The sequence below is a fragment of the Ranitomeya imitator genome, chromosome 4, assembly GCF_032444005.1.
Source record: "Ranitomeya imitator isolate aRanImi1 chromosome 4, aRanImi1.pri, whole genome shotgun sequence".
Lineage (NCBI taxonomy): Eukaryota > Metazoa > Chordata > Amphibia > Anura > Dendrobatidae > Ranitomeya > Ranitomeya imitator.
This window is the reverse complement of record NC_091285.1, coordinates 259,398,383-259,420,251: the sequence shown is the minus strand read 5'-3', so window position 1 is coordinate 259,420,251 and position 21,869 is coordinate 259,398,383. Positions and strand designations below refer to the sequence as shown.

At 46.5% G+C, this 21,869-nt stretch overlaps 1 long non-coding RNA gene across 2 annotated transcripts in view; it reads right to left on the bottom strand.

Annotated features, from left to right (window-relative positions):
- LOC138674063 (uncharacterized) overlaps positions 1-21,612 on the bottom strand; it is a 54,368-nt gene extending 32,756 nt beyond the window's left edge. For both annotated transcript variants that reach the window (XR_011320459.1, XR_011320460.1), the window contains exons 1-2: positions 21,475-21,612; positions 5,637-5,918 (exon numbers count right to left, since the gene is read on the bottom strand). This is a non-coding gene — a long non-coding RNA (uncharacterized lncRNA). The remainder of the gene's footprint in view (positions 1-5,636; positions 5,919-21,474) is intronic.
- Between the last annotated feature and the right edge of the window lie 257 nt (positions 21,613-21,869).

Here is a 21,869-nt window from a genome sequence, read left to right as displayed (position 1 = left end):
ATTCTTTAAGGGCTCAGAAATAATAATTGGGAGCGGCCGCAGCACACACGGGTAGATTTATCCAACCCAAATTTCCATAACAATTGCCCCATAGATGCTCCATATAAAGCTGTGCCATATATAATGCTCCATACTGTTCATTATTGCCCCATAGATGTGCCATATAAAACTGTGCTATATAGTGCTCTGCACCGTTCATTATTGCCCCATAGATGTGCCATATAAAGCTGTGCCATATAGTGCTCTGCACCGTTCATTATTGCCCCATAGATGTGCCATAGAAAGCTCTGCCATATAGTGCTCTGCACCGTTCATTATTGCCCTATAGATGTGCCATAGAAAGCTCTGCCATATAGTGCTCTGCACCGTTCATTATTGCCCCATAGATGTGCTATAGAAAGCTCTGCCATATAGTGCTCTGCACCGTTCATTATTGCCCCATAGATGTGCCATAGAAAGCTCTGCCATATAGTGCTCTGCACCGTTCATTATGGTCCCATAGATGTGCCATAGAAAGCTCTGCCATATAGTGCTCTGCACTATTCACTATTGCCCCATAGAAAGCTGTGCCATATAAAACTGTGCCATATAGTGCTCTGCACCGTTCATTATTGCCCCATAGATGTGCAATAGAAAGCTGTGCTACCGGTATATATAATGCTGTGGCTGCTGCAATAAAAAAAAAAAAAAGCCATACTCACCTCTCTTGCTTGCAGCTCCTCAGCGTCCCGTCCTGGCGTCTCTCCGCGCTGACTGTTCAGGCAGAGGGCGGCGCACACTATATGCGTCATCGCGCCCTCTTACCTCTTACCTGCACAGTCAGAGCCAGAGGACGGGATGATGGAGCGGCGCCCCGCGTGTGGAACGCGGACAGGTGAATATGTAATACTTACCTGCTCCCGGCATCCCGCTCCTTCTCCCGGACAGCTGGTCTCCGGGTGCCGCAGCCTCTTCCTCTATCAGCGGTCACCGTTACCGCTCATTAGAGAAATTAATATGCTGCTCCACCCCTATGGGAGTGGAGTCCATATTCATTTCTCTAATGAGCAGTCCCACGTGACCGCTGAACAGGGGAAGAGCTGCGGCACCCGAAGACTGTGGGACTGCAGGGACAGCGCCAGGAGCCCCGGAAGCAGGAAAGTATGCCTCAGCCCTCTCTCCCCCTCACCCGTAGACCCCACCGCTGACCGTGACTCTAGTATAAGCCTAGAGGGGCACTTTCAGCCCCAAAATTTGGGCTGAAAATCTCGGCTTATACTCGAGTATATACTGTAGATGTGGTCCCTAAAAAAATTGGTGCTGTAAAAATGAGAAATTGCTGGTCAACTTTTAACCCTTATAACTCCCTAACAAAAAAAAATTTGGGTTCCAAAATTGTGCTGATGTAAAGTAGACATGTGGGAAATGTTACTTATTAAGTATTTTGTGTGACATATCTCTGTGATTTAAGGGCATAAAAATTCAAATTTGGAAAATCGTGATTTTGCCACATTTCCATTTTTATCACAAATAAACGCAAGTATTATCGAAGAAATGTTACAACTATCATGAAGTACAATATGTCACGATAAAACAGTGTCAGAATCATCAAGACCCGTTGAAGCGTTCCAGAGTTATAACCTCATAAAGGTTAATTGTAAAAATTGGCCCGGTCATTAACATGCAAACCACCCTTGGGGCTTAAGGGGTTAATAAATTCATCCATATCTTGTATCAGGATTCTACATTTTTGCAACTATTAGAACCAGGGGCCAATATGTTTCTTGCAGAGTTAAAACTTTGGGTGGTATCCTTTCCCCCAGTTTTTTCACTGACAATTCTAAAAATAAATCTGCATGGCTTCAACAGAACGGATTCTGTGTGTGGGCATGATCTCTACATTTTTACACAGTGATGTGCAATGCAAAGACATTTAATTATAACACTAGATAACACTTATAATCATATACTGTATGTATTATATGTCATTGTGTACTTATAATTTCTCATTTTGTCTTTCTACCCACTTAATTCTTCTCTTTTCTCTGCTCTATGTAGGGAGACCCAGCTGCTACCCCCCCGGGACTTTTGCAGCGACTCATGACTTATGCAGGGAAAAAAGAGACATACTGCTTCAACAGAGAGCTTAGAAGGATTCAGTTAATCAGTTTTTATCACATGATGTCATAGACCTAATGGCGAAGAGAAGAATTAGCTGGGTAGAAAGGCAAAATGAGCAATTGTAAGCACATAGTGCTATATAATATGAGGAATGCAATATACACTACCATTCAAAAGTTTAGGGTCACTTAGAAATTTCCTTATTTTTAAAAGAAAAGCAGTTTTTTTCCCAATGAAGCTAACATTAAATGATTCAGAAATACACTGTTACATACATTGTTAATGTGGTAAATGACTATTTTAGCTGCAAACGTCTGGTTTGTAATGCAATATATTCATAGGCAGGGGTGTCAAACTGCATTCCTCGAGGGCCGCAAACCATGCGTGTTTTAAAGATTTCCTTAGCTTTGCACAAGGTGCTGTAATCATTATGTGTGTATGTGATTAAATTATCACCTGTGCAGTACAAGGAAATCCTGAAAACATGACCTGTTTGCAGCCCTTGAGGATTGCAGTTTGACACCTCTGTTCATAGGTGTATAGAGGCCCATTTCCAACAACCATCCCTCCAGTGTTCTTATGGTACTTTGTGTTTGCTAACTGTGTAAGAAGGCTAATGGATGATTAGAATACCCTTGAAAACCCTTGTGCAAGTATGTTAGCACAGCTTAAAACAGTTTGGCTGATTAGAGACCCTATAAACCTGACCTGCCTTTGAGCTAGTTGAGAATCTGGAGCATTACATTTGTTGGTTCCATTAAACTCTAAAAATGGCCAGAAAAAAAAAACTTTCATGTGAAACTTGACAGTTTATTCTTGTTCTTAGAAATGAAGGCTATTCCATTCCAAATTGCCAAGAAACTGAAGATTTCCTACAACGGTGTGTACTACTCCCTTCAGAGGAGAGCACAACCAGGCTCTAACCAGAATAGAAAGAGAAGTGGGAGGCCCCGCTGCACAACTGAGCAACAAGACAAGTACATTAGAGTCTGTAGTTTGAGAAATTGACGCCTCACAGGTCCTCAACTGGCAGCTTCACAGCTTCATTAAATAGTACACGCAAAACGCCAGTGTCAACGTCTATAGTGAAGAGGCGACTCCGGGATGCTGGCCTTCAGGGCAGAGTGGCAAAGAAAAAGTCATATCTGAGACTGGCTAATAAAAGGAAAAGATTAATATGGGCAAAATAACAGACATTGAACAGAGGAAGATTGGAAAAATGTGTTATGGACAGACAAATCAAAGTTTGAGGTGCTTGGATCACACAAAAGAACCTTTGTGAGATGCAGAACAACTGAAAAGATGTTGGAAGAGTGCCTAACGCCATCTGTCAAGCATGATGGAGGTAATGTGATGGTCTGGGTAGGGTTGAGCGACCTTGACTTTTTTAGGGTCGAGCTGGGTTTCGCGAAACCCGACTATCGCAAAAGTCGAGTGAAATCGGCCGATTATGGCGAAAAGTCGAGGATCGACCGAAACACGAAACCCAATGCAAAGGCAATGGGATTCTTCTTCTTCTTCTTCCTCTTCCTCTTCTTCCTCCTCCTCCTCCTCCTCCTCCTCTCTCTCTCTCTCTCTCTCTCTCCGTCCCTGAACTGAAAAGCTGGTGTTACGCAGTGCAAATCGCTACATCGCACAAGCGACAACATGGCGATAGGCGTCCACGCCCCTAAGACCTATGTCATCACTCTGCCTACGCCCCTTCATTGGCTGAAAAAAATGGCGCCAAGCGCGTCATACGAAATGCGACTTTGGCGCGAAAGTCGCGTACCGCATGGCCGACCCCACACAGGGATCGGGTCGGGTTTCATGAAACCCGACTTTGCCAAAAGTCGGCGACTTTTGAAAATGAACGATCCGTTTCGCTCAACCATAGGTCTGGGGTTGCTTTAGTGCTGGTAAAGTGGGAGATTTGTACAAGGTAAAAGGGATTTTGAATAAGGAAGGCTATCACTCCATTGTGCAATGCCATGCCCTGTGGACAGCGCTTGATTGGAGCCAATTTCATCCCACAACAGGACAATGACCCAAAGCACACCTCCAAATTATGCAAAAACTATTTAGGGAAAAAGCAGGCAGCTGGTATTCTATCTGTAATGGAGTGGCCAGCGCAGTCACCAGATCTCAACCTCATTGAGCTGTTGTGGGAACAGCTTGACCGTATGATACGCAAAAAGTGCCAATCAAACCAAACCAACTTGTGGGAGGGGATTCTGGAAGCATGGGGTGAAATTTCTCCAGATTACCTCAGCAAATTAACTGCTAGAATGCTAAAGGTCTGGAATGCTGTACTTGCTGCAAAGAGTGCATTCTTTGACGAAAGCAAAGTTTGAAGGAGAAAATTATTATTTCAAATAAAAATCTTTTTTTCAAACTTTGTCAATGTTTGGTCTAGATTTTAAATTCATTTGGTAACTTATTTGATTTATAAAAGTATGAGTTTTCATGGAAAACACAAAATTGTATGGGTGACCCTAAACATTTGAAAGGTAGTGTATTAAGACAAAAACTTTCACAGGATTTAGTGTTATAAGTACTATTTCTAAATACCTACAGTGACTTGCAAAAGTATTCACCCCATTTAGCATTTGTGTTTTGCGATCTCACAACCTGAAATTTCAGTTTGGTTTTTTTTTTGAAGGTTTGCATCTGATCATGTAAAAACATACAACTACAACTTTGAATATTTGGTTGTCTTTTTGGTGAAGCAAACAACCAATAGGACAAAATAACTGAAACTTCAGTGTGCCTAACTATTCAGCCCCCTAAAGTCAGTACTTGTAGAACCTACTTTTGTGGCAATTGCAACTTCAAGTTGCTTTGGATAAGTATATATAATTTTTCCACATCTGGCCAAAGGAATTTTTGCCCATTCCTCAAAGTCCCAGCTCATTCAAGTTGGATGGTTTTCTCTGGTGAACAACCATCTTCAAGTCTGAGCACAGATTCTCAATTACGGTAGATTACGGTCTGGGCTTTGAGTAGGCCACTCCCTTTGAGTAGGCCACTCCATATCCCTGTCACACCATCCATCATCTCAGCAGAGTAGCGAGGCACAGTCCAGCCACCTTAACTCTAATTATTAACTTTGTGAACTAGGAAAAGGAGATTGTGAAGCTATTATAATATGAGTTTGTATGAAATATCTTCTCTTATATTTACTGGCACAGGAATCCAGAAGAGCTACAAAATAAGTAAAAAATTGTTTACAATTCTATAACAGCTTCATACATTTTTAAATAAATATTGTATAAATAAATATAAATATATATATGTATATATATATATATATATATATATATATATATATATATATATATATATTAGTTTTTTATGTAGAAATCGACAATAATATGTGACGAGTAGTATAGACTATTACTACATCCCTACAGCATATTGAACACTTAAACAGTTGACCTACCTATATATTGGGACATCTCCCTTTCACTAACGTAGCTAAATATTTTAGTAAATTACTGCTAGCATCACAATAAAAAAATAACATAGCTGTGTTATAACTTATATCATGTACCGACCTTTTTAATGATGTTCTCCGCCACCTTGCTGGAAGCATTGAAGAGTCCTCGTTGGTATTTGGACCTGCTGGTAATCATGATGTTCAAAATGATGCCAAATGCGTACTAGTCCACTCCTGCATTGTACTGCTCAGCAGCCAGCTCTGAGGAGCAATGAAGCCTGGTGTCCCAGCATATTCGGTGGGTGTCCGGTCTCCACAGAAGTTCTCAAGTGCCAGAACAAACTTGGCAATCTTTATATGGCCCATTGCAGTCAGCAAGATGTTCGAAGGCTAGAGATGTCTGTGAAGAAGCCACATGGATTCTTATCAGTGTCCACTGCATAATTATCAGTAATGCTATATACAGTTACAGTTGTGCTCAAAAGTGTACATACCCCAGCAAAATTTTTGCTTTCTTGGCTTTTTTTCAGAGAATATGAATGATAACACCAAAACTTTTTCTCCACTCATGGTTAGTGGTTGGGTGAAACCATTTATTGTCAAACTACTGTGTTTTCTATTTTTAACAGGGATATGGTGCCCACATTGCTATTTACTGTGTGGGCTGTGTTATATACTACGTGGGCAGTGTTATACACTGCGTGGGCTGTGTTATATATTACATTGGCTGTGCAATATAATACGTGGCTGTGCTATATACTTCGTGGGCTGTGTAATATACTACGTGGCTATGTAATATACTGCGTGGGCTGTGTTATATACTGCGTGGGCTGTGTTATATACTGCGTCGGCTCTGCAATATACTGCGTCGGCTGTGCAATATACATGGCTGTGCTATGTACTACGTGGACTGTGCAATATACTACGTGGCTGTGCTATATACTATGTGGCTGTGCAATATACTATGTGGCTGTGCAATATACTTCGTGGCTGTGCAACATACTACTTGGCTGTGCTTTATACTACGTGGGCTGTTATATACTGCATGGGCTATGTTATATACTACGTCGCTGTGCTATATACTACGTCGGCTGTGCAATATACTACGTGGGCTGTGTAATATATTACGTGGCTGTAATATACTGCATGAGCTGTGCTATATACTGCGTAGGCTGTGTTATATACTGCGTCAGCTGTGCAATATACTACGTGGCTGTGCTATATACTACGTGGGCTGTGCTATATACTATGTGGACTGTGCAATATACTATCTGGCTGTGCAACATACTACGTAGCTGTGCTATGTGTTCTGATAAGGTAATTCAGTACCACAATGGACATAGAGGTCAGAGCACATACAGTGACCTGACAATAACCCAAAAACATTGAACGAGCTCTGAGACGTGGGAACTCTGCTGACCGCAATCCCTAATCCTCTCCAACCACACTAGAGGCAGCCGTGGATTGCGCCTAACGCTCCCTATGCAACTCGGCACAGCCTGAGAAACTAGCTAGCCTGAAGATAGAAAATAAGCCTACCTTGCCTCAGAGAAATACCCCAAAGGAAAAGGCAGCCCCCACATATAATGACTGTGAGTTAAGATGAAAAGACAAACGTAGAGATGAAATAGATTTAGCAAAGTGAGGCCCGACTTTCTGAACAGAGCGAGGATAGGAAAGGTAACTTTGTGGTCAACACAAAACCCTACAAAAACCACGCAAAGGGGGCAAAAAGACCCTCCGTACCGAACTAACGGCACGGAGGTACACCCTCTGCGTCCCAGAGCTTCCAGCAAGCAGGAAAAAACAAATAGACAAGCTGGACAGAAAAAAACAGCAAACAAAATAGCAAAGTAGAACTTAGCTATGCAGAGCAGCAGGCCACAGGAACGATCCAGGAGGAAACAGGTCCAATACTAGAACATTGACTGGAGGCCAGGATCAAAGCACTAGGTGGAGTTAAATAGAGCAGCACCTAACGACTTCACCACATCACCTGAGGAAGGAAACTCAGAAGCCGCAGTACCACTTTCCTCCACCAACGGAAGCTCACAGAGAGAATCAGCCGAAGTACCACTTGTGACCACAGGAGGGAGCTCTGCCACAGAATTCACAACAGTACTTCCCCCTTGAGGAGGGGTCACCGAACCCTCACCAGAGCCCCCAGGACGACCAGGATGAGCCATATGAAAGGCACGAACAAGATCGGGAGCATGGACATCAGAGGCAAAGACCCAGGAATTATCTTCCTGAGCATAACCCTTCCACTTAACCAAATACTGGAGTTTCCGTCTTGAAACACGAGAATCCAAAATCTTCTCCACAATATACTCCAACTCCCCCTCCACCAAAACCGGGGCAGGAGGATCAACAGATGGAACCATAGGTGCCACGTATCTCCGCAACAATGACCTATGGAATACGTTATGTATGGAAAAAGAATCTGGAAGGGTCAGACGAAAAGACACAGGATTAAGAACCTCAGAAATCCTATACGGACCAATGAAACGAGGTTTAAACTTAGGAGAGGAAACCTTCATAGGAATATGACGAGAAGATAACCAAACCAAATCCCCAACACGAAGTCGGGGACCCACACAGCGTCTGCGATTAGCGAAACGTTGAGCCTTCTCCTGGGACAAGGTCAAATTGTCCACTACATGAGTCCAAATCTGCTGCAACCTGTCCACCACAGTATCCACACCAGGACAGTCCGAAGACTCAACCTGCCCTGAAGAGAAACGAGGATGGAACCCAGAGTTGCAGAAAAACGGCGAAACCAAGGTAGCCGAGCTGGCCCGATTATTAAGGGCGAACTCAGCCAAAGGCAAAAAGGACACCCAGTCATCCTGATCAGCAGAAACAAAGCATCTCAGATATGTTTCCAAGGTCTGATTGGTTCGTTCGGTCTGGCCATTAGTCTGAGGATAGAAAGCCGAGGAAAAAGACAAGTCAATGCCCATCCTGCTCGCCAAAACCTCGAAACAAACTGGGAACCTCTGTCAGAAACGATATTCTCTGGAATCCCATGTAAACGAACCACATGCTGGAAGAACAATGGCACCAAATCAGAGGAGGAAGGTAATTTAGACAAGGGTACCAAATGGACCATCTTAGAGAAGCGATCACAGACCACCCAAACGACTGACATCTTTTGAGAAACGGGAAGATCTGAAATAAAATCCATCGAGATATGTGTCCAAGGCCTCTTCGGGACCGGCAAGGGCAAAAGCAACCCACTGGCACGAGAACAGCAGGGCTTAGCCCGAGCACAAATCCCACAGGACTGCACAAAAGAACGCACATCCCGCGACAGAGATGGCCACCAAAAGGATCTAGCCACTAACTCTCTGGTACCAAAGATTCCAGGATGACCAGCCAACACCGAACAATGAACCTCAGAGATAACTTTATTCGTCCACCTATCAGGGACAAACAGTTTCTCCGCTGGGCAACGATCAGGTTTATTAGCCTGAAATTTTTGCAGCACCCGCCGCAAATCAGGGGAGATGGCAGACACAATTACTCCCTCTTTGAGGATACCCGCCGGCTCAGATAAACCCGGAGAGTCGGGCACGAAACTCCTAGACAGAGCATCCGCCTTCACATTTTTAGAGCCCGGAAGGTACGAAATCACAAAGTCAAAACGGGCAAAAAACAGCGACCAACGAGCCTGTCTAGGATTCAACCGCTTGGCAGACTCGAGATAAGTCAAGTTCTTATGATCAGTCAAGACCACCACGCGATGCTTAGCTCCTTCAAGCCAATGACGCCACTCCTCGAATGCCCACTTCATGGCCAGCAACTCTCGATTGCCCACATCATAATTTCGCTCAGCAGGCGAAAACTTCCTGGAAAAGAAGGCGCATGGTTTCATCACCGAGCAATCAGAACTTCTCTGCGACAAAACAGCCCCTGCTCCAATCTCAGAAGCATCAACCTCGACCTGGAATGGAAGCGAAACATCTGGTTGACACAACACAGGGGCAGAAGAAAAACGACGCTTCAACTCTTGAAAAGCTTCCACAGCAGCAGAAGACCAATTGACCACATCAGCACCCTTCTTGGTCAAATCGGTCAATGGTTTAGCAATACTAGAAAAATTGCAGATGAAGCGACGATAAAAATTAGCAAAACCCAGGAACTTTTGCAGACTTTTCAGAGATGTCGGCTGAGTCCAATCATGGATGGCTTGGACCTTAACAGGGTCCATCTCGATAGTAGAAGGGGAAAAGATGAACCCCAAAAATGAAACCTTCTGAACACCAAAGAGACACTTTGATCCCTTCACAAACAAAGAATTAGCACGCAGGACCTGAAACACCGTTCTGACCTGCTTCACATGAGACTCCCAATCATCCGAGAAGACCAAAATGTCATCCAAGTACACAATCAGGAATTTATCCTGGTACTCTCGGAAGATGTCATGCATAAAGGACTGAAACACTGATGGAGCATTGGCAAGTCCGAATGGCATTACTAGATACTCAAAATGGCCCTCGGGCGTATTAAATGCAGTTTTCCATTCATCGCCTCGCTTAATACGCACAAGATTATACGCACCACGAAGATCTATCTTGGTGAACCAGCTAGCCCCCTTAATCCGAGCAAACAAATCAGATAACAACGGCAAGGGGTACTGAAATTTAACCGTGATCTTATTTAGAAGGCGGTAATCTATACAAGGTCTCAGCGAACCATCCTTCTTGGCTACAAAAAAGAACCCTGCTCCTAATGGCGACGATGACGGGCGAATATGCCCCTTCTCCAAGGACTCCTTCACATAACTCCGCATAGCGGCGTGCTCAGGCACAGATAAATTAAACAGTCGACCTTTTGGGAATTTACTACCAGGAATCAAATCGATAGCACAATCACAATCCCTTTGCGGAGGTAGGGTATCGGACTTGGGCTCATCAAATACATCCCGGTAATCAGACAAGAAGTCTGGAACCTCAGAAGGGGTGGATGACGAAATAGTCAGAAATGGGACATCACCATGTACCCCCTGACAACCCCAGCTGGACACAGACATGGATTTCCAATCTAATACTGGATTATGGACTTGTAGCCATGGCAACCCAACACGACCACATCATGCAGATTATGCAACACCAGAAAGCGAATAACCTCCTGATGTGCAGGAGCCATGCACATGGTCAGCTGGGTCCAGTACTGAGGCTTATTCTTGGCCAAAGGCGTAGCATCAATTCCTCTCAATGGAATAGGACTGCAAGGGCTCCAAGAAAAACCCACAACGCCTAGCATACTCCAAGTCCATCAAATTCAGGGCAGCGCCTGAATCCACAAATGCCATGACAGAATACGATGACAAAGAGCAGATCAAGGTAACGGACAGAAGAAATTTTGACTGTACCGTACAAATGGTGGCAGACCTAGCGAACCGCTTAGTGCGCTTAGGACAATCAGAGATAGCATGAGTGGAATCACCACAGTAGAAACACAGCCCATTCAGACGTCTGTGTTCTTGCCGATCAACTCTAGTCATAGTCCTATCGCACTGCATAGGCTCAGGTTTAATCTCAGGTAATACCGCCAAATGGTACACAGATTTACGCTCACGCAAACGTCGACCGATCTGAATGGCCAAAGACATAGACTCATTCAAACCAGCGGGCATAGGAAATCCCACCATGACATCCTTAATGGCTTCAGAGAGACCCTTTCTGAAAATGGCTGCAAGCGCAGATTCATTCCATTGAGTGAGCACGGACCATTTTCTAAATTTCTGGCAATATAGCTCTATCTCATCCTGAGCCTGACAAAGAGCCAGCAAATTTTTTTCTGCCTGATCTACTGAATTAGGCTCATCGTACAGCAATCCAAGTGCCAGGAAAAACGCATCGATATCACTCAATGCAGGATCTCCTGACGCAAGAGAAAATGCCCAGTCCTGAGGGTCGCCACGCAAAAAAGAAATGACGATCCTAACCTGTTGCGCTGGGTCACCAGAGGAGCGAGGTTTCAAAGCCAGAAACAGTTTACAATTATTCTTGAAACTCAGAAATTTAGTTCTATCTCCAAAAATCAAATCTGGAATAGGAATTCTCGGTTCTAACAAAGAATTCTGAACCACAAAATTTTGAATATCTTGTACTCTTGCCGTGAGCTGATCTACACATGAAGACAGACCTTTAATGTCCATTGTAACACCTGTGTCCTGAGCCACCCAAATGTCTAGGGGAAAAAAAAAAGACAAATCACAGTGCAAAGGAAAAAAAATGGTCTCAGAACTTCTTTTTTCCCTCTATTGAGAATCATTAGTACTTTTGGCTTCCTGTACTGTTATGATAGGCAATTCAGTAACACAATGTACATAGCGATCAGAGCACATACAGTGATCTGACAATAACCCCAAATAATAGAACGAGCTCTGAGACGTGGAAACTCTGTAGACCGCAATTCCTGATCCTCTCCAAACATAACTAGAGGCAGCTGTGGATTGCGCCTAACGCTCCCTATGCAACTCGGCACAGCCTGAGAAACTAACTAGCCTGAAGATAGAAAAATAAGCCTACCTTGCCTCAGAGAAATACCCCAAAGGAAAAGGCAGCCCCCCACATATAATGACTGTGAGTAAGATGAAAAGACAAACGTAGGGGTGAAATAGATTCAGCAAAGTGAGGCCCGATATTCTAGACAGAACGAGGATAGGAAAGATAACTTTGCGGTCTACACAAAACCCTAAAGAAAACCACGCAAAGGGGGCAAAAAGACCCTCCGTACCGAACTAACGGCACGGAGGTACACCCTTTGCGTCCCAGAGTTTCCAGCTAAACAAATAGACAAGCTGGACAGAAAAAATAGCAACAAATAGCAAAGAAGCACTTAGCTATGCAGAGCAGCAGGCCACAGGAATGATCCAGAGAAACACAAGTCCAACACTGGAACATTGACAGGAAGCATGGATCAAAGCATCAGGTGGAGTTAAGTAGAGAAGCAGCTAACGACCTCACCAGATCACCTGAGGGAGGAAACTCAGAAGCTGCAGTACCACTTTCCTCCACAAACGGAAGCTCCCAGAGAGAATCAGCCGAAGTACCATTTGTGACCACAGGAGTGAACTCTGCCACAGAATTCACAACAGGTGTTATTATATATTATTATATATTCCAGAATATACATACCGTATATACTCGAGTATAAGCCGACCCGAGTATAAGCCGACCCCCCTAATTTTGCCACAAAAAACTGGGAAAACTTATTGACTCGAGTATAAGCCTAGGGTAGGAAATGCAGCAGCTACCGGTGAATTTCAAAAATAAAAATAGATGCTCCATACCGTTCATTATTGCCCCATAAGATGCTCCATATAAAGCTGTGCCACATATAATGCTCCATACTGTTCATTATTGCCCCATAGATGTGCCATAGAAAGCTCTGCCATATAGTACTCTGCACCGTTCATTATTGCCCCATAGATGTGCCATATAAAACTGCCATATAGTGCTCTGCACCGTTCATTATTGCCCCATAGCTGTGCCATATAGTGCTCAGCGCCGTTCATTATTGCCCCATAGCTGTGCCATATAGTGCTCTGCGCCGTTCATTATTGCCCCATAGCTGCCATATAGTGCTCTGCGCCGTTCATTATTGCCCCATAGCTGCCATATAGTGCTCTGTGCCATTCAGTATTGCCCCATAGATGTGCCATATAGTGCTCTGCGCCGTTCATTATTGCCCCATAGCTGCCATATAGTGCTCTGCGCCGTTCATTATTGCCCCATAGCTGCCATATAGTGCTCTGCGCCGTTCAGTATTGCCCCATAGATGTGCCGTATAGTGCTCTGCGCCGTTCATTATTGCCCCATAGCTGCCATATAGTGCTCTGCGCCGTTCATTATTGCCCCATAGCTGCCATATAGTGCTCTGCGCCGTTCAGTATTGCCCCATAGATGTGCCATATAGTGCTCTGCACCATTCATTATTGCCCCATAGCTGCCATATAGTGCTCTGCGTCATTCAGTATTGCCCCATAGCTGCCATATAGTGCTCTGCGCCGTTCAGTATTGCCCCATAGCTGTGCCATATAGTGCTCTGCACGGTTCAGTATTGCCCCATAGCTGCCATATAGTGCTCTGCACCGTTCATTATTGCCCCATAGCTGCCATATAGTGCTCTGCACCGTTCATTATTGCCCCATAGCTGTGCCATATAGTGCTCTGCACCGTTCAGTATTGCCCCATAGCTGCCATATAGTGCTCTGCACGTTCATTATTGCCCCATAGGTGCCATATAGGGCTCTGCATCGTTCATTATTGCCCCATAGCTGTGCCATATAGTGCTCTGCGCTGTTCATTATTGCCCCATAGCTGCCATATAGTGCTCTGCGCCGTTCATTATTGCCCCATAGCTGCTATATAGTGCTCTGCACCGTTCAGTATTGCCCCATAGCTGTGCCATAGAAAGCTGTGCCATTGCTGCTGCTGCTGCTGCTGCAATACTCACCTCGCTGCTTGCAGCTCCTCAGTGTCCCGTCCCGGCGTCTCTCCGCACTGACTGATCAGGCAGAGTGCGCCGCGCACACTATATGCGTCATCGCGCCCTCTGACCTGAACAGTCAGAGCAAGAGGACGCGAAGACAGAGCGGCGCCCGGCGTGTGGAACGCGGACAGGTGAATATGACATACTTACCTGCTCCCGGCGTCCTGCTCCCTCTGCTTGTCACACGGTCTTCGGTGCCGCAGCCTCTTCCTCTATCAGCGGTCACCGGCACCGCTGATTAGAGAAATGAATATGCGGCTCCACCCCTATGGGAGGTGGAGCCGCGTATTCATTTCTCTAATGAGCGGTCCCACGTGACCGCTGAACAGGGGAAGAGCTGCAGCACCGAAGACCGTGGGACGGCAGGGGGAGCGCCAGGATAGCCGGGACTAGGTGAGTATGCCTCAGCGCCCTCTCCCCCTCACCCGCCGCTCCTGCCGCCCACCGTGACTTGAGTATAAGCCGAGAGGGGCACTTTCAGCCCAAAATTTTGGGCTGAAAATCTCGGCTTATACTCGAGTATATACGGTATTCTTCTGACAGGTATGTTCATCCACCCAGCTCTCCTGCTATCTGTCTATGAAGTGCACATAGTACATCACCCAGCTTTGCACACAGACTTTCCTCTGCTTCTAGCATTCTCATGGTATGGAGGAGTTAGTTTTCTCCTGTCAGATAACTGCCCCTTCACCCCAATCCCACTGCCACCCTCTGTTACCCTCCCTTCCTTTGAGGTGCACTCTGTGCGCATCTACTCCCCCTCCAACCTCCAACGGGCTGTCATTTACCGCCCCCCAGGGCCAGCCACCACCTTCTTTGACCACTTCACCACCTGGCTACTTCATTTCCTTTCCGCGGACATCCCCACTATCATCATGGGCGACTTCAACATCCCCATTGACATTTCCCTCTCAGCTGCCACTAAACTTCTATCTCTCACTTCCTACTTCAGCCTCACTCAATGGTCTTCTGCAGCCACCCACAAAGATGGTCACACACTGGACCTCATCTTCACCCGCCTCTGCTCCCTATCTAACCTCTCTAACTCACCTCTTCCTCTCTCTGACCACAACCTTCTTACATTCTCATCTCTCTCCACTCCATGTCTACAATCCCCACCCCACAAACTTTCACACCCTCGCAGAAATCTTAAACATCTTGACCTACGTTCATTGTCTGAATCCCTCCTCCCTCTCACAGACATAAGTTCCATACACAATGCGGATGACGCTGCCGCTCTATATTACACCACAATAGCTGTAGCTTTGGAATCTGCTGCCCCACTAACACATACCAAAGCTCGCAAAATCAACAGACAGCCCTGGCACACCAGCCTGACCAAAGAACTGAGACGAGCTTCCAGGGCTGCTGAGCGCAGATGGAAAAGATCCCACTCCAATGAGCACTTCATCACATTCAAACAGTCCCTCACTACTTTCAAGACCACACTCGCCACAGCTAAACAAACCTACTTCTCATCTCTCATATCCTCCCTGTCTCACAACAATAAACAGTTATTCAACACCTTCAATTCTCTCCTCCGTCCCCCAGCACCTCCTCCCTCCCCACTTATCTCAGCTGAAGACTTTGCCTCATTATTCAAGCAGAAGATTGATAGCATCAGAGACAGTTTTGGTCAACAACCCCCAGACCCCTTCCTCCTGACTTCCCAGCCCTCCACCTCCAAAACCAACTTCTCCACCATTACAAAAGATCAACTCACCACTCTACTCTCAAGATCACATCTCACCACCTGTGCACTTGACCCGCTCCCATCCCACTTCATCCCAAACCCCACCACAGTCTTCATCCCAACCCTAACCCATCTCTTCAACCTATCACTAACAACTGGTGTTTTCCCCTCAAGCTTTAAACATGCCTCCATCACACCTATCCTCAAAAAGCCCTCTCTTGACCCATTCTCTGTATCTAGCTATCGCCCTATTCTCCCTTATGCCTCCAAACTACTGGAACAACACGTCTACCTTGAACTGTCCTCCCATCTCTCTTCTTGCTCCCTCTTTGACCGCTTACAATCTGGCTTCCGGTCACACCATTCCACTGAAACTGACCTAACTAAGGTCACCAATGACCTCTTAACCGCCAAGAGCAAGCGACACTACTCTGTCCTCCACCTCCTCGACCTGTCGGCTGCCTTTGACACAGTGGACCATTCCCTATTATTACAGACCCTCTCATCCCTTGGCATCACAGACTTGGCCCTATTCTGGATCTCATCATACCTAACAGACCAGACATTCAGTGTCTCCCACGCACACACCACCTCCTCACCTCGCCCCCTATCTGTCGGAGTCCCACAAGGTTCAGTCCTTGGGCCCCTGCTCTTCTCCATTTACACCTTTGGCCTGGGACAGCTCATAGAATCTCATGGCTTTCAGTATCATCTCTATGCTGATGACACACAGACCTACATCTCTGGACCAGATATCACCTCCCTACTAACCAGAATCCCTCAATGTCTGTCCACTATTTCATCCTTCTCCGCTAGATTTCTGAAACTTAACATGGACAAAACAGAATTCATCATCTTTCCCCCATCTCACGCGACCCCCCCCCCCCCCCAACGAACCTATCCATTACAGTGCATGGCTGCCCACTCTCCCCAGTCCCACAAGCTCGCTGCCTCGGGGTAATCCTTGACGCTGATCTCTCCTTGAAACCACATATCCAAGCCCTTTCCACTTCCTGCCGACTTCAACTCAAAAATATTTCACGAATTCGTGCATTTCTCAACCAAGAATCTGCAAAAACCCTAGTCCATGCCCTCATCATCTCTCGCCTTGACTACTGCAACCTCCGGCTCTGTGGCCTCCCCTCTAACACTCTCGCACCCCTCCAATCTATTCTAAACTCTGCTGCCCGACTAATCCACTTGTCCCCCCGCTATTCCCCGGCCACTCCCCTCTGTCTATCCCTTCACTGGCTCCCCATTGCCCAGAGACTCCACTACAAAACCCTAACCATGACGTACAAAGCCATCCACAACCTGTCTCCTCCATACATCTGTGACCTCGTCTCCCGATACTTGCCTACACGCAACCTCCGATCCTCACAAGATCTCCTTCTCTACTCCCCTCTTATCTCCTCTTCCCACAATCATATCCAAGATTTCTCTCGCGTATCACCTCTACTCTGGAACCCTCCACCACAACACATCAGACTCTCGCCTACCATCGAAACCTTCAAAAAGAACCTGAAGACCTACCTCTTCTGACAAGCCTACAACCTGCAGTAACCACCAATCGACCAAACTGCTGCATGACCAGCTCTATCCTCACCTACTGTATTCTCACCCATCCCTTGTAGATTGTGAGCCTTCGCGGGCAGGGTCCTCACTTCTCCTGTACCAGTTATGACTTGTATTGTTTAAGATTATTGTACTTGTTTTTATTATGTATACCACTCCTCACATGTAAAGTGCCATGGAATAAATGGCGCTATAACAATGAATAATAATAATAATGTCCACTTAGTATATTGCCCAGCCACGTAGTATATTGCCCAGCCACGTAGTATATTGCCCAGCCATGTGCTATATTGCCCAGTCACGTACTATATTGCCCATCCACGTAGGATATTGCCCAGTCACATAGTATATTGCCCAGTCACGTAGTATATTGCCCAGTGACGTAGTATATTGCCCAGTGACATAGTATATTGCCCAGCCACATAGTATATTGCACAGCGACATAGTGTTGGAAACTTGGGCTGAAAGGTGGCAGATGAGGTTTAACAATGATAAATGTAAGGTTATACACATGGGAAGAAGGAATCAATGTCACCATTACACACTGAATGGGAAACCACTGGGTAAATCTGACAGGGAGAAGGACTTGGGGATCCTAGTTAATGATAAACTTACCTGGAGCAGCCAGTGCCAGGCAGCAGCTGCCAAGGCAAACAGGATCATGGGGTGCATTAAAAGAGGTCTGGATACACATGATGAGAGCATTATACTGCCTCTGTACAAATCCCTAGTTAGACCGCACATGGAGTACTGTGTCCAGTTTTGGGCACCGGTGCTCAGGAAGGATATAATGGAACTAGAGAGAGTACAAAGGAGGGCAACAAAATTAATAAAGGGGATGGGAGAACTACAATACCCAGATAGATTAGCGAAATTAGGATTATTTAGTCTAGAAAAAAGACGACTGAGGGGCGATCTAATAACCATGTATAAGTATATAAGGGGACAATACAAATATCTCGCTGAGGATCTGTTTATACCAAGGAAGGTGACGGGCACAAGGGGGCATTCTTTGCGTCTGGAGGAGAGAAGGTTTTTCCACCAACATAGAAGAGGATTCTTTACTGTTAGGGCAGTGAGAATCTGGAATTGTTTGCCTGAGGAGGTGGTGATGGCGAACTCAGTCGAGGGGTTCAAGAGAGGCCTGGATGTCTTCCTGGAGCAGAACAATATTGTATCATACAATTATTAGGTTCTGTAGAAGGACGTAGATCTGGGTATTATGATGGAATATAGGCTGAACTGGATGGACAAATGTCTTTTTTCGGCCTTACTAACTATGTTACTATGTTACTATGTTACTATAGTATACAGCACAGACACGTAGTATATTGGCCAGTCCCACGAAGTATATAGCAGCCATGTAGTATATAGTACTGCCCACGTACTATATGACAGCCATGTAGTATATAGTACTGTCCACGTAGTATATAGCAGCCATGTAGTATATAGTACTGCCCACGTAGTATATAGCAGCCATGTAGCCCACGCAGTATTTAGCAGTGTGGGCACATATCCCTGTTAAAAAAAAAAAATAATTAAAATAAAAAATAATTACATACTCACCCCTGGGATCCAACGGCGCTGTGGCGATGGGCGCGCGGCTGCCGCCATCTTCCGTTCCCAGGATGCATTGCGAAATTACCTAGAAGACTTGGCGGTCTCGAGAGACCGCTATGTCTTCTGGGTAATTTCACAATGCATCGCTGGGAACGGAAGATGGCGGCAGGCGTGATCGGCTCGGCGGACTACAGAGGGTGAGTATAGCAGTTTTTTTGTTTTTTTTATTACCGTATATACTCGAGTATAAGCCGACCCAAGTATAAGCCGACCCCCCTAATTTTGCCACAAAAAACTGGGAAAACTTATTGAGTCGAGTATAAGCCTAGGGTGGAAATGCAGCATTTACCGGTGAATTTCAAAAATAACAATAGATCATTATTTCCCCATAGCTGTGCCCCATATAGTGCTCTGCACCGTTCATTGTGCCCCATTGCTGTGCCCATATACGGTGCTCTGCACCGTTCATTGTGCCCCATTGCTGTGCCATATACGGTGCTCTGCACCGTTCATTGTGCCCCATTGCTGTGCCATATACGGTGCTCTGCACCGTTCATTGTGCCCCATAGATGTGCCATATACGGTGCTCTGCACCGTTCATTGTGCCCCATTGCTGTGCCATATACGGTGCTCTGCACTGTTCATTGTGCCCCATTGCTGTGCCATATACGGTGCTCTGCACCGTTCATTGTGCCCCATTGCTGTGCCATATACGGTGCTCTGCACCGTTCATTGTGCCCCATTGCTGTGCCATATACGGTGCTCTGCACCGTTCATTGTGCCCCATTGCTGTGCCATATACGGTGCCATATGCTCCCTGCATGTCCCACATATATACACAGCTCTGCCGCCTGCATGTCTCACATATATACACAGCTCTGCCGCCTGCATGTCCCTCATATATACACAGCTCTGCTCCCTGCATGTCCCACATATATACACAGCTCTGCCGCCTGCATGTCCCACATATATACACAGCTCTGCCGCCTGCATGTCCCACATATATACACAGCTCTGCTCCCTGCATGTCCCACATATATACACAGCTCTGCTCCCTGCATGTCCCACATATATACACAGCTCTGCCGCCTGCATGTCCCACATATATACACAGCTCTGCTCCCTGCATGTCCCACATATATACACAGCTCTGCTCCCTGCATGTCCCACATATATACACAGCTCTGCCGCCTGCATGTCCCACATATATACACAGCTCTGCTCCCTGCATGTCCCACATATATACACAGCTCTGCTCCCTGCATGTCCCACATATATACACAGCTCTGCCGCCTGCATGTCCCACATATATACACAGCTCTGCTCCCTGCATGTCCCACATATATACACAGCTCTGCTCCCTGCACCGTTCATTGTGCCCCATAGAAATCTCTGCCGCCGCCGCTGCTGCTGCAATAAAAAAAAAAAACACATACTCACCTCCCTTGATTGCAGCTCCCGGCGTCTCGTTCCGGCGCCTCCATCTTCCCGGCGTCTCTGCTCTGACTGATCAGGCAGAGGGCGCCGCGCACACTATATGCGTCATCGCGCCCTCTGCCTGAACAGTCAGAGCGCAGACGTCGGGAAGATGGAGGCGCCGGCCGGGAAGATGGAGCGACGCCCGGCGGCTGGAACGAGGACAGGTGAATATGACATACTCACCTAGTCCTGGCGATCCTCGCGCTGTCCCTCTGCCTGGTCTTCAGTGCCGCAGCTCTTCCTGTCAGCGGTCACCGGCACCGCCGATTAGAGGAATGAATAGGCGGCTCCGCCCCTATGGGAGGTGGAGCCGCTTATTCATATCTCTAATGAGCGGTCCCACGTGACCGCTGAAGAGGGGAAGAAGCTGCAGCACAGAAGACGGGGAGGAAGGCAGGGACAGCGCGAGGATCGCTGGGACTAGGTAAGTATACCTCAGCCCCCTCACCCGCCGACCCTGCCACCCACATTGACTCGAGTATAAGCCACATAGGCAGCATCAATAGTAAAAATTTGGGGACACACAGGGTTAATAGCGGCGATAACGGAGTGCGTTACCCGCGGCGATAACGGAGTGCGTTACCCGCGGCATAACGTGGTCCGTTACCGCCGGCATTAACCCTGTGTTAGCGGTGGCTGGATGGGAGTATGGAGCGGGTGCCGGGCAGTGACTGCGGGGAGTAAGGAGCGGCCATTTTCTTCCGGACTGTGCCCGTTGCTGATTGGTCGTGGCTGCTTTGACGCGACCAATCAGCGACTTGGATTTTCTTGACAGACAGAGGCCGCAACCAATGAATATCCGTGCCAGAAAGGACAGACAGAAAGTCGGAAGTGACCCTTAGACAATTATATAGTAGATAGTATGTTATTATGTTGGAAGCTGTGGGTAGAAGATGGAGCTGTGGGACCAGTGTGGTGTCTGTAAAGTACTATATGAAGACGCTGGAGGGTGAGTATAAGAATGGGGGCACAGGGCTTATATTAAAAGCACCACTCCTGCACTAAAAAATAACACTGGAGTGCTGCTTTGAGATCCATTGGGAGAACTATAACTCCCAGCATGTCCTGCAGAACCTATGGCATGCTGGGAGTTATACTTCACCACAGAAGTGGCATAGTGCTTTAGTGTGTGTTAGTGACTAACCTTTTAATTGTGGCAGCCAGCCACACTGTGGTGAGGTAAAATGCTGGAGCATCCCATCCCATGACACTACAGAGCGCTCCCTCTTGTTGCCTCTCCACAGCTCAGGAGGAGTAAGCTTGCAGATTGTAGGGTGGTGTCTGCAAGACCTGTGATGACATCAGAAGAGGGAGGGCTCTGTGCTGCCATGTGATGCTCAAGCCCGCCCTCTTCATGACATCACACAGGTCCTTGTGCTGGAGCACTCAGCATCCAGCACAGCCCCGGCAGGCAGGTATGCAGCGATCTTGTCCTCTCTGGCCACTGCTGCTGCCTCCTCCACTGGACACACAGATCTCCCCAGCTGCTGAAGGAATCCAGCGCTGGGGAAACCATGTGTGTCCCTGTGAAGGAGTATT